The sequence below is a fragment of the Mustelus asterias genome, chromosome 26 (assembly GCF_964213995.1).
Source record: "Mustelus asterias chromosome 26, sMusAst1.hap1.1, whole genome shotgun sequence".
NCBI classification, from domain to species: domain Eukaryota; kingdom Metazoa; phylum Chordata; class Chondrichthyes; order Carcharhiniformes; family Triakidae; genus Mustelus; species Mustelus asterias.
In genome coordinates this window covers 19,686,549-19,701,156 of record NC_135826.1, presented here as the reverse complement: position 1 = coordinate 19,701,156, position 14,608 = coordinate 19,686,549, and positions in this window count along the sequence as shown.

Sequence of the window (14,608 nt, the reverse complement as noted above, 5' to 3'; positions counted from 1 at the left end):
AATCAATAAATAGGAGTCTGACATAGGCGTCTTTATTCTCTAGATCTTTGTTACCTTAATGTCAGGGGGACCAACCAGGGTAAATGCAAGGGGTTATGGGGATAGGGCCTGGGTGGGATTGTGGTCAGTGTAGACTCGATGGGCCAAATGGCCTCCTTCTGCACTGTAGGATTCTATGATTTCCTTTGAAAAGCATGAAATCCTTTAGAAGGCTTGACGGGGTTACTGTCCCAGAATGAGGGGTCCACCATTTAGAACTGAGATAAGGAGAAATTTCCTCTTTCTTCCAAAATTGAATCCTTGGAATTCCCCACCCCGGAGAGCAGTGGACGCTGAGTCACTGAGTGTATTCAAGCCTGCAATTGATAGGTTATTGGACACAAAGGGGTTAAGGGATATTTACATAGGCCAGAAAAGTGAGGTTGGTGTAAAGGTTCAGCCATTTTCAAACAAGAGTTAGATCAATAGTTGGAAGGAAGTAATTATAGGACCATGGGGAAAACACAGAGAGTGCGATGAGTCTACACTTTAAGTCGATATGTCACAGTAACACTAAGACTGCTTTACATTCAGAACTCCATTACCACATCCCACCACCCACCCCTAACTGGAGCATGTTTCAAAAAAAAAATCTTAGTCCTCCTGCAACAGGAAATCGAAGAGGAAAAGATGTGTGAGGACGCAGAGAGGGCACGCACCTGGGTGAAAGGTCAGTGTCGAATGATCACACCGAGGCTTGGTCGATCCTTTGGCTCCTTCACTAACAAACTGGTGGTCAGGTGCAAAGCAGCTGGAGACATTTGGTATGTTGTACTTTGTCTCCCTGAGGCTTTGGCATGTGTCTTTGATGTCTGCGATTTTGAAAGGCAAATGACCAGACAGCGTTGTACAGCTCAAGAATGAGGAGAATGCTTTTTATTCCGACTGGAATCATTCTACTGGGTATCAGATCACAGTGCGTAAACATTCACAATGCATCCCTTCCCTGCTCCTGGGGGATTTATTGAGGTTTCTCATTTTTGATAAGCATTCAAAAATTTGAAATTCTGCACCGCATTCTAAAACAGTTCATTCCTGCTTCTGATGTGAATTTTACTTTTAGTTTAAATGATTTTTAAGGGGGCGTCTTGACAAATACATGAATAGGATGGGAATAGAGGGAAATGGTCCCCAGAAGGTTTGGGGGGTTTAGTTCAGCCAGGCAGCATGGTCGGTGCAGGCTTGGAGGGCCGAAGGGCCTGTTCCTGTGGGGTAATTGTCTTTCTTCTTTGTTCTTGTTCTAAAGAAACATTTGCTACACTGTGAAATATACTTTCCAGATTCCCTTTCCTACCTGAGTCTAATCGTCTATCGTGGAGAGCGTACATGAAAAGGGCACCTGCAAAAAAATATATATAACGGAGCTAATGTTTGCAGAATCCACTTCAATGAGGTTGAAAGAGCTGTCTTCTTCAGCAGACATGCTGGTTAGATACATTGGCCTCAATGTACCCGAACAGGTGCCAGAGTGTGGCAACTAGGGGCTTTTCACAGTAACTTCATTGCCGTGTTAATGTAAGCCTACTTGTGACACTAATAAAATAATCTTTTAAAACTTTAAACTTTAAGCATCGCGTTGGTTTGGAATAATAATGACTAGGGCATCTGGGCAGTTCGGTTATACAGAAAATTTTAATCTTATGGACTCTTGAGTAAAGGAAGATTTGCATTTATATAGCACCTTTCATGACTCAAAGCACTTCCAAGCCGATGAAGTACTTTTGAAACACAGTCCCTTGATGTCAGGAAATGCAGCAGCTAATTTGTGCACAACAAGATCCCTATAAGCAGCAATGCGATTGAGGTGAGATAATCTGTATTTGATTGAGGGATATATATTGGCCAGGACACCAGGGCGTTAATCCCCTGCTCTTCTCCCAAACAGTACAATGGGATCTTTTAGGTCTGATTTGAGAAGGCAGACAGAATCTCAGTTTAATGTACGATCCAAAGGATGGCATGTCTGATGGTGCAGCACTCCCTCAGTGGTGCATTGGATGCTGATGTAACTATGATGTAATGGCACATGACCAAGTAAGAAGTTTAACAACACCAGGTTAAAGTCCAACAGGTTTATTTGGTAGCAAAAGCCACACAAGCTTTCGGAGCTCTTAGCCCCTTCTTCAGGTGAGTGGGAATTCTGTTCACAAACAATTCCCACTCACCTGAAGAAGGGGCTAAGAGCTCCGAAAGCTTGTGTGGCTTTTGCTACCAAATAAACCTGTTGGACTTTAACCTGGTGTTGTTAAAATTCTTACTGTGTTTACCCCAGTCCAACGCCGGCATCTCCACAACATGACCAAGTAACAGAGATCTGGAGGGAGAAGTCCATCCTCGTGTGGAGTTCCGACAATATAGATAATGTAAATAAATGATCATAGTTTTAACAAACTACTTTCTTCAGTAGTTTAATTAGGCAGATTAGACAAACCACAAAGCCGCCCATCTAAACTCCAAATACACAACAAAACATGGTGGCAGCATACAGCAAATAAAAGACTCAGAAGAACTCCCAAGAAAGGATTACGGACCTAACAAGCCAACAAATTCTCGAATAAAGGATGAAACGAGTGATTGAAGACACATCAAAAAAGTGACAGCATTGTGGGTGCAGTAGACGCAAGCCAAGACACAGACCCAGAGCAGGATTTTATGGCCTCGCTTGACCCAAGACCATAAAATCCCACCCAAGATAAACGGGCCTTCCCATTGTCTGCTCCTCGTCCGCTCTGATTCCCGTGGCAGGCAGCTCAATAGAAATCTGATGCTGAAGTCCAAACAGAAGTAAACACAGGCCAGAATCAACAAGCAACAGCAGTGAAGCAACAACAAATCCAGGACTTGGTACAAGCATGGAATCGATGTTACTACTCCAAGAATCTTTCTGAAATGCTACGGTTTTGCAACAGGTTCAGCACTGGGACAAATGGAAAAAGAGGTTTCCAGGCATAGAACCATTTCTTGTTCACACAGAAAGGAACAAAAGGAAGAGGTCAGCACTTTACTCTATGCAGTTGGAGCTATTGTCAACCATGTAATCGCAAGCCAGGGAATCGATGTTCTTCCTTTGAGGTCCTCCAGGCATTTGATTTGTATTTAAGCATTCACAAACATTTAAATATACAACGGGCATTTTTAAAAAATATTTGTTCATAGGATGTGGGCATCATTGGCCAGGCTGTGTGTACTGTCAATCCCTAATTGCTCTTGAGAAGATGGTGATGTGCCCCTTTCTTGAACCACTGCAGTCCATTTAACAAGTGGAAACGAAGACCAGATGAAACCATGGATGGGGGGTCAGTTTAGGACAGAGCTAAGGAGGAACTTCTTCTCTCAGAGGGTGGTGAATCTCTGGAATTCTCTGCCCACTGAAGTGGTGGAGGCTACCTCGCTGAATATGTTTAAGTCACGGATAGATGGATTCCTGATCGGTAAGGGAATTAAGGGTTATGGGGAGCAGGCGGGTAAGTGGAACTGATTCACTTCAGATCAGCCATGATCTTATTGAATGGCGGGGCAGGCTCGAGGGGCTAGATGGTCTACTCCTGCTCCTATTTCTTATGTTCTTATGTTCTTATGTAACCATCTATACAGGATGGTAGAAAATTGCAACTACCGGATATTGAGGAATGAACTATTTGTAGTCGGGGTCCTCGATGAAGCTCTATCAGACCTGTTGCAATCAAGAGAAGATTTAACTTTAATTAAGGCAGTACAAAACAGGAGGCAAACTGAGTTCAAAAAGCAAAATTATGCATTTATTCACAGGAAAAGTGATATCCCTGGGGAATGAATGAGGCCATTCAATTCGTAGACCAGAAGAGTGATAGCACACACCAAAGCAGAAGTCCGCAAAAGTGGGGAAAAGCACGCCAACTGCCAGCTTGGAATGCTCTCAGTGTGATGGGAAAGGCTTACACAGTGGGAAGAATGCCTTGGAGGCAGTGCAGAGTGCCATAACTGTGAGATGACAGGACATTTTAAAATTATCTGCTGATCTAAAACATAGCCTGCAAAAGAAAGAAAAAGTATTAAAGTCAAAACATCATATAAGTAGAAGGACCACAGAAAAAGGAACTAACTTTTCTCAGAGAAATACATGATACAGAAAATAAATACTGGAACATTAAACTTGAAGTGGATGGACACCCCACAGGATTTAACTTAGACACAGCAGCAGGTGTTTCAGACTTATCTGATGAAGTAAAGTGGCTTAAGCGCATTACTCTACAGCCATCATCCATCCAGTTAAAATGTCCAGCTTTAACTACATTGAAAATCAGGGGACAACACATGACAAAATTAAAATACGAGGATAGGGAAATCGTTGAACCTCTGCATATGAGACAGAACTAAATATCAACATTATTGTGGTGCAGTGTTAGCGTCCCTACCTTCAAACTAGAACGTCCAGGTTTCACCCCAGGACTTCCTAGAATCCTAGAGTCCATTCAGTGCAGAAGGAGGTCATTCGGCCCATTGAGCCTGCATTGACAGGGAGGAAACCAGAGCACCCTGGAGGAAACCCACGCAGACACGGGAAGAACGTGCAAACTCCACACAGACAGTGACCCGAGGCCAGAATTGAACCTAAATCAAAGACGCTGTAAGGCAGCAATGCTAACCACTGTGCCACTGACTCCTGGTCAGCCAGGCTTGATGTGGAGTGGCGCCCCTCAAGCTATAAGCCTCTAGCGACAGACTTAGCAACCTGTTCCGGGAATCACTATCTATGGAAATGGATGAAAGACTGCCTTAGGGCACCATTAGGTGTGAGAAGAGAATTGATCCATGGAAGTTGATGAAGTTGCTGATGTGTAGTACAGTAGCACATTCAGGAATGAATTTCCAAGATTATTTACAGTCTTGGGAAATGTTGAAGATCGAATATGATGTCACTGTAAGAGCTGATACTAAACTAATTTGCAGAGTAGAGTCATCTTTGCCAGTAACCATGCTGACAAAGTGGTCTTCTGGAATGGTCATGGACTCAAAGCCAAACGTCTCACTTAGAATCTGCATGGACTTGACTCAACTCAACACACACCAGTGGAACATGAGATCCACCCGATGGTATCTGTGGGTGAGAGTCTTGCCAAACTGGTTAATAGTACCCTAATCACCAAATTAGATGCCAACAGTGATTTTGGGTGGTTCCCTTTGGACAAAGAATCCAGACTGCTGACCATTTCTATAATGTTACTTGGTCATTATTGCTTTAATAAATTTCAATTTGCAAATTCTGGCCTCAGTTTTTGAAGACAGGATAATCATTTTGAGAACACTTCATACAATCATAGAATCCCTACAGTGCAGGAGAGGCCATGCGGCACATAAGGGAGGAATTTCCCCACCCGCCTGTCACTGGAATCGTAGCAAGCGGAGGGCGGACTATGGAAAGTCCGTTCACCTCAGGCGGGTTTTTCCGGTTTTGGGACGAGCGCGGCCGGAAGATCTGCCAAAGAGTCTGCACTAACTCTCTGACGGAGTACCTTACCCAGGCTCTATCCCCCTAACTCCACACATTTAGCATGGCTAATCCATCTAACCCATACACCTTGGGACACTAAGGAGTAATTTAGCATGGCCAATCCACCTGACCTGACCTGCACCAGGAAACTCAGGCAGATGGGGAGAACGTGCAAACTCCACACAGACAGTCACCCAAGGTTGGAATTGAACCCAGGTACTTGGGCCTGATATTCGCTAAAACAATTCATCAAGGTCACTTAGGGATAGCAAAATGTCGAGCAAGATCCCAGCAATCAATCTGGTGTAGACCTGGTATATTGAAGAACTAATTTTGAATTGCTTTACATACGCAGTGAGCATCCAAGAGCAATACAACCTTTTCCACCAAGACCTTAGAAGTCCCTGGGAATGGGATTCATTTGATCTTCAAGGCAAGGTGTTTCTCATTGTCAGTGGTTACCACTCCAGATGGATTGAAGTGAGCAGATTGCTCAATGTCAAGGCAGAAGCAGCCATTCAATCACTCAAGAGAAGCTGTGCGACAATTTGCATCACAGACATTGTAGTATCAAACAATGGTCCACAATTTGCTCAGGATTTATTCCACAACTTTGAGAAGAAATATGGATTCTTTCACATAACCAGCTCACTTTGGCAGCCTTAGGCAAATAGAGAACCTGAGAGAGGTGTTCGAACCATCAAAGACTTTAATGAAGAAGAATGAAGATCTCAATGTAGCCCTTCTTAGTTACTGAACCTCGCTGCTCCAACATGGGTTCTCACCACCAGAGTTATCAATGGGAAGATGGCTGAGAACTTATCTCCTAGCTCTGCAACAGAAAGCTGAACCAAATATCACCTTGAACGACCATTAGAGAGTTGAAAGGTGTGAGGAAGAACAGAGACACAAACAAGCTTGTAACTTCAACTTCAGACTCAGAGCACGAGAATTTATCTGTACCATAGCCCAGGGAGAGAGTCTGGATATGAGACCAACAGAAAGCAGGCATAATAATCGAAAGAACTCTATAACTGAGATATTACAGGACAGAGACAGACCAGGAGAATATAAGGAGAAACCCCAGTGCCTTAACACCCTGGAAAGAAAGCCAATAGAAACTTGGGCCGGGATTCTCCAACCTCACCCACGGCTGGGATTCTCTGGCCCTGTTGCAATGAGAGGAGATTTGGCTGAGCGCTGAACTCTGTTCTCGCTGGCAGTGGTGGCAGGGTGTACGGCATCAAAGAATTCTGGCCTTGAGCTTACCACTCAGATCCTGATGGAGATAAGGAGCAAGAAACAAGACATGCAGGTTAGGGGGGATTAGCGGGGTACATACATGAGGTTAGGGAATAGGGTCCGGGTGGGATGCTCCATTGGGGAGTAGGTGCAGACTCGATGGGTCGAATATCCTGCTTCTGCACTGGGTTTCTATGATTCTAAGACAACGCTCTACGGTCAACCAGGAGGACATTGATATCAAATGAAGAGAGAGTAGAGAACATCTTCGATCTTAGTAAGAGATCAGAGCAAGATCAGGGAGATTGGTCAAGGCACCTCAGAGACTAACCCTGTGAAGTCTGACACTTTAATGGGGTGGCACAATGGCACAATGGTTAGCATTGCTGTCTCACAGTGCCAGGGTCCCAGGGTCAAGACTGGCCTTGGGTGACTGTCTGTGTGGAGTTTGCACATTCTCCTCATGTCTGCGTGGGTTTCCTCCGGGTGCTCCGGTTTCCTCCCACAGTCCAAAGATGTGCGTGTTAGGTTGATTGGCCATGCTAAAATTGCCCCTTAGTGTCCTGAGATGCGTAGTTTAGAGGGATTAGTGGGTAAATATGTAGGGATATGGGGGGTAGGGCCTGGGTGGGATTGTGGTCGGTGCAGACTCGATGGGCCAAATGGCCTCTTTCTGCACTGTAGGGTTTCTATGATTCTATGATTCTAAAAGTCCAGCCTCATGCAGAGTTCCTAGGATTTACATATATCTGTAAATAAATAATTACAGTTTTAACAAAGGCTTACTTCGGGAAAATGGACAAACCCCAGAGAACCCCATTTAGACCTGAACACAGGACAAAACAGAAAGTCAGCTGAAGTATTTTTTCTTTCAAATCTGAGAGTTGAAATCAACCCAGAACCTTCTGACTCAGTGGCAGAGACAGTACTACTCGAGCCATGACTGTTAGTATTAGACCACATCTCCAAAGATCAAACATAGCAATGACTGTTTAACCTATTAGTGCACAAAGCACAAGTTTACTCTGCTCTCAGGAGCTAGAGGATAGTTCATGATCCTTTCATTTTTGACACAGGAAATGGCGTGTTAGATTGACCTTGTCATATACCTGCCTGATAATTACTTATTTGGTTGAACACAATGAATGGGCAGCACGGTGGAACAATGGTTAGCACTGCTGCCTCATAGCTCCAGGGACCCGTGTTCAATTCCGGCCTCGATTGACTGTGTGGAGTTTGAACATTCTCCTCGTGTCTGCATGGGTTTCCTCCGGGTGCTCTGGCTTCCTCACATATGATGTGGAGATGTCAGTGTTGGACTGGGGTAAACACAGTAAGAAGTCTCACAACACCAGGTTAAAGTCCAACAGGTTTATTTGGTAGCACAAGCCACTAGCTTTCGGAGGTAAGTGGGAGTTCTGTTCACAAACAGGGCGTATAAAGACACAAACTCAATTTACAAAATAATGGTTGGAATGCGAGTCTTTACAGGTAATCAAGTCTTAAAGGTACAGACAATGTGAGTGGAGAGAGGGTTAAGCACAGGTTAAAGAGATGTGTATTGTCTGCAGACAGGACAGTTAGTGAGATTTTGCAAGTCCAGGCAAGTCGTGGGGCTTACAGATAGTGTGACATGAATCCAGGATCCCGGTTGAGGCCGTCCTCATGTGTGCAGAACTTGATTATCAGTTTCTGCTCAGCGACTCTGCGTTGTCATGTGTCATGAAGGCTGCCTTGGAGAATGCTTACCCAGAGATCAGGGGCTGAATGCCCGTGACCGTTGAAGTGTTCCCCAACAGGAAGAGAACACTCTTGCCTGGTGATTGTTGAGCGGTGTTCATTCATCCGTTGTCGTAGCGTCTGCACGGTCTCCCCAATGTACCATGCCTTGGAACATCTTTCCTGCAGCGTATCAGGTAGGCGACGTTGGCCGAGTTGCAAGTATATGTCCGGTGAACCTGGTGGATGGTGTCCTCACGTGAGATGATGACATCCGTGTCGATGATCCGGCACGTCTTGCAGCGGTTGCCGAGGCAGGGTTGTGTGGTGTCGTGGTCACTGTTCTCCTGAAGGCTGGGGACAATGGTCTGTTTGAGGTTGTGCAGTTGTTTGAAGGCAAGAAGTGGGTGTGTGGGGATGGCCTTGGCGAGATGTTCATCTTCATCAATGACATGTTGAAGGCTCCGGAGAAGATGTCGTAGCTTCTCCGCTCCGGGGAAGTACTGGACGACGAAGGGTACTTTGTCCGCCGTGTCCCGTGTTTGTCTTCTGAGGATGTCGGTGTGGTTTTTCGCTGTGGCGCGTTGGAACTGTCAATCGATGAGTCGAGCGCCATATCCTGTTCTTATGAGGGCATCTTTCAGTGTCTGGAGGTCATACTCCAAAGATGTGCCAGGTTAGATTGATTGGCCATCCTACATTGACCCTAATGTCAGGGGGATTAGCAGGTAAATATGTGCGGTTACAGGGATAGAGCCTGGGTGGGATTGTTGTCAGTGCAGGCTCAATGGGCCGAATGGCCTATTTCTGCTCTGTTGGAATTCTATGATTTCTATGATTGTTTGAAGAAATAGTGTCCTTCATCAGATTTTGCTCCTGCTTCAAAGGAGGGGTTCTTTTGTCTTTAGATGGCGTTGCAAAATGTGCCGTATCAGTTTGATCACTGGTAAACTGCCCTCTCCATGTTTGGCTCCATTGGCCTCGTGGTGGTCAAGTCACTATCTGACATTTTATAACAACAACAACCAGCACCTTGAATGTAATGAAACATGATATAGTGTGGAAACAGGCCAAGAGACCCAATGACTCCAACATTAACAGTGCCAGATATCATAAGACTAGTTTCTGCTGAGCACCTATGTTCTAGCTTATTAGTGTGATTTCCCATTTTGGGAAGCTCGGGTTTTTTTGTAGTTTAATTAGGGCCTCATGGTCGGCATGGGCTTGGAGGGCCGAAGGGCCTGTTCCTGTGCTGTACTTTTCTTTGTTCTTAATTATCTAATGTAAGGCTCCCCAGGGTTATTGGCAACTGGTGGGTTATTTAGGGATTTCAGACTTCATGCCAACAGGCTTTTGAACTTCATGAATGTCTGAGTCTATTCTAAATGGAAACACCTGGAATTGCCAGTGATTATCCCACTCTCCATCCGTAATTTCTTCGAATCCATAGAATCCTAACAGTGCAGAACGAGGCCATTCAGCCCATCAAGCCTGCACTAACAATGAGCCAACCTGGGCCCTTTCCCCGTAACCCCACATGCGAGTAAATAACCCCACTGCTAGTCCCCCTGACACTAAGGGGCAGTTAACCTGCACACCTTTGGAGTGCGGGAGGAAAACGGAGCACCCGGAGGAAACCCACGCAGACACTGGGAGAACGTGCAAGCTCATCACAGACAGTGAGCCAAGGCTACAATTGAACCCCGGTCCCTGGCGCTCTGAGGCAGCAGTGCTAACCACCATGCCACCCAGTGGATTCTGCTGATTCATTCGAGTTTTCCACTGAGATTACGGTAAGAGATCGGGAGCATGCCATGGGAATTCAACTCCAAAATGCTTGTCTTATTTTTAAAATTCTGGCTACTGTGATTCTGGCAAGGAATGCGAGTGGGTTATGAAGACGGCAGTTAATGAGAGCATGAATAAATAAGTTTTTGCTGTAATCTCACACTTAAAATCTGGATGATCAAAAACCAGGATTGGATTTCTTGTTAACCTTTCCCTGTTTAAAGCCGATTGGGTCCACCTTGGAAATCCAGGGGTGAAGGTTCAGAAATGAATAATTATTTGAAGTGAAGTTGCTGACTGCACACTGAATATTTATTGAAGGAAGGGGCAGTGAGTTCGTGTCACTAAATACTCATCTATTCAGGTTTCTTGCTACAGATGGTCAGGAGCCCAGATCTCCAACCTGGACACCTGTCGCTTCAGCTGGAGCCAAGTAACCGGAAGCCCCACAAATAATCTGGTTATAAAACATAGAAAAATAAGGAAAAACACTTTCAAACTATCAGTGGTCACTGTTAATTAAAACTGAGATTCTTTCGCCCAATGGAATGGGCGGCACGGTGGCACAGTGGTTGGCACTGCTGCCTCATTGCACCAAGGACCCGGGTTCAATTCCAGCCACAGGTGACTGTCTGTGTGGAGTTTACATGTTCTCCCCGTGCCTGCGTGGATTTCCTCTGGGTGCTCCTGTTTTCTCCCAAAGTTCATAAGATACAGAAGCAGAGTTAGGCCATTCAGCCCATCAAATCCACTCCGCCATTCGATCATGGCTAATATGCTTCTCATCCCCATTTTCCTGCCTTCTCCCCATAACTCTTCAACCCATTACCAATTAAAAATCTGTTTAACTCCTCCTTAAATTTACTCACTGTCCCAGCATCGACAGCAGATTCCACAGATTCACAACCCTGTTTTAAGTTTGCTACCCCTTATCCTAAGACTATGACATCTCTTCCTAGAATGCCCCACAAAAGGAAGTTTGTACGGGCTAAGTGGATTGGCCATGCTAAATTGCCCCGTAGTGCTCAAAATGTGTAGGTCAGGTGGGTTAACCATGGTTGGGGGATTAGGGGCAAAACGTGACCTCCTCTTGGGAAATAAGGAAGGGCAGATGACAGAAGTGTTAGTGAGGGATCACTTTGGGACCAGTGACCTAATTCCATTATTTTTAAGTTAGCTCTGGAGAATGATAGGTCAGGCCCAAAAATTCTAAATTGGTACAAGGCCAATTTTGATGTTATTAGACAGGAACTTTCAAAAGTTGATTGGGGGAGTCTGTTGGCAGGCAAAGGGACGTCTGGTAAGTGGGAGACTTTCAAATGTGTGTTAACCAGGGTTCAGGGAAAAGCACTTTCTTTTTAGAGTGAAGGGCAAGGCTGGTAGAAGTAGGGAACACTGGATGACTCGGGATATTGAGGCCCTGGTTAAGAAGAAGAAGGAGGCATATGACATACATAGGCAGCTGGGATCAAGTGGATCCCTTAAAGAGTATAGGGGGTGTAAGAGTAGAGTTAAGAGAGAAATCGGGAGGGCAAAAAGGTGACACTAGATTGCTTTGACAGATAAGGCAAAGGAGAATCCAAAGAGCTTCTACAAATACATAAAGGGCAAAAAGTAACTAGGGAGAGAGTAGGGCTTCTTAAGGATCAACAAAGTCATCTATGTGCAGATTCACAAGAGACGGATAGATCCTAAATGAATATTTCTCATCGGTATTTACTGTTGAGAAAGGCATGGATGTTAGGGAACTTGGGGAAATAAATAGTGATGTCTTGAGGAGTGTGCATATAACAGAGAAAGAGGTGCTGGAAGTCTTAAAGTGCATCAACGTAGGTAAATCCCCAGGACCTGATGAAGTGTATCCCAGGATGTGTTAAAGATAATAGTTACCTTGTGCATTGTGACCGGCAATTCTTTCAGTCACAGTATTAGGGGTTTGGACGGAGAGAAATTTGTGGGAGGCGAGGGAGGAAATTGCGTGTCCCCGAGTAGACAGCCACAAGTGAGGTGCCTGAAGAGGGTGGCAAATGCTGTGTCTTTGTTTAAGAAGGATTGCAGGGAAAAGCCTGGGAATCACAGGCCGTGAGCCTAACGTCTGTCATGGGTAAGTTGTTCGAAGGTATTCCGAGAGATAGGATCTACAGGCATTTAGAGAGGCAAGGACTGATTAATGACAGTCAGCATGGCTTTGTGAGTGGAAAATCATGTCTCACAAATTTTTGGAGGGGTAACCAAGAAGGTAGATGAGGGCAGTGCAGTTGATGTTGTCTATATGGACTTTAGCAAGGCCTTTGTCAAGGTACCACATGGTAGGTTGTTGCTTAAGATTAGAACTCACGGGATCCAGGGTGAGGTAGCCAATTGGATACAAAATTGGGTTGATGACAGAAGACAGAGAATGGTTGTAGAGGATTGTTTTTAAAACTGAAGGCCTATGACCAGCGGTGTGCCTCAGGGATCGGTGCTGGGCCCACTGTTATTTATCATTTATATACGAATGATTTGAATGAGAATTTAGGAGGCATGGTTAGTAAGCTTGCAGATGACAGCAAGATTGGTGGCATTGTGGACAGTGAAGAAGGTTATCCCGGATTGCAACAAGATCTTGATCAATTGGGCCAGTGGCTGATGAATGGCAGATGGAGTTTAATTTAGATAAATGCGAGGTGATGCATTTTGGTAGATTGAACCAGGGCAGGACTTACTCAGTTAATGGTAGAGCATTGGGGAGAGTTACAGAACAAAGAGATCTGTGGGTACATGTTCATAACTCCTTGAAAATGGAGTCACAGGTGTACAGAGTGGTGAAGAAGGCATTCAGCATCCTTGGTTTCATTGGTCAGAACATTGAATACAGGAGTTGGGACGTCTTGTTGAAGTCGTACATGACATTGGTAAGGCCACACTTGGAATACCGTGTACAGTTCTGGTCATCCTATTATAGAAAGGATATTATTAAACTAGAAAGTGTGCAGAAAAGATTTACTAGAATGCTGCCAGGACTTGATGGTTTGAGTTATAAGGAGAGGCTGGATTGACTGGGGCTTTTTTCCCTGGAGCATAAGAGGCTTTGGGGTGAACTTATAGAGGTCTATAAAATAATGAGGGGCATAGATCAGCTAGTCAATATCTTTTCCCAAAGGTAGGGGAGTCTAAAACTAGCGGGCATAGGTTTAAGGTGAGAGGGGGGAGATACAAAAGGGTCCAGGGGGGCAATTCTTTCACACAGAGGGTGGTGAGTGTCTGGAACGAGGTAGTAATAGAGGCGGGTACAATTTTGTCTTTTAAAAAACATTTAGACGATTACATGGGTAAGATGGGTATAGAGGGGTACGCGCCGAACGTGGGCAATTGGGATTAGTTTAGTGGTAAAAACTGGGTGGCATGGACAAGTTGGGCTGAAGGGCCTGTTTCCATGTTGTAAACCTCTATGACTTTATGTTGGCAAACACGCACAATAGAAACCTCAGCATCCAAGGTAGTCAGCAGGGTGCCTGAGATACAGCTCCCACTATAAAACTACAGGCATGCAAAGGGGATTGGACATTTTCATCATATAACACTCATGTTACATGTCTGTCACTGGTGAATCGATTTGAGGTGAAAATTCCCACAAAACAGTTTGTCGACAATTTGCACCTCCAACTGTTGATTTAGCAAGAAACACAAGATCATAAGAAATCAGAAGGGAGGGGTCCCTCGAACTTGCTCTAACATTGAATAAGATCATGGCTGATCCTTGACCTCAGTTCCATTTTCCCCACCTCCTGACTCATCACCTGTTTTTCTTACATTTTCTTGTGAGGTGTCTTTGGTGCTTACTTATGTTAAAGGCACTATATAAATGCAAGTTGTTGTAGTGTCCCCCATCAGTACAGCTACAACTACAACGGGGATGAGGAGTCCCAGACACTCATAACTCTCCACACGTGACTGCAGTCACAAAGCCGATTACACAGACAACACCGCCACCTGCTGTTACACATTGCACATGACCAAAAGCTTCCTGCATTTGGTGAATTAACTCATCCTTTGCCAAGACTGATTGGGATAGATCTTGACATTCGTGACAGTGTAAAATGGGTGATAGCAGTACAGCGGGCTGTGTTACATGGTCTTTATTTCCAGATCATCAAAGGTGAAGCGGAGCGATTTTATGTCACAACTGGTTAGAATCCGGAATGCACTGCCTGAGGGAGTTTTGGAGACAGATTCACATGTGGCTTCCGTAGAGGAATGTGCTCAGCACCTGAAGGGAAATGAATTACAGGGCTCCGGTAAAGGGCAAGGAAAGTCGGACAGGGGAGACACAGCGGTTAGCACTGCTGCCTCACAGCACCAGGGACCTGG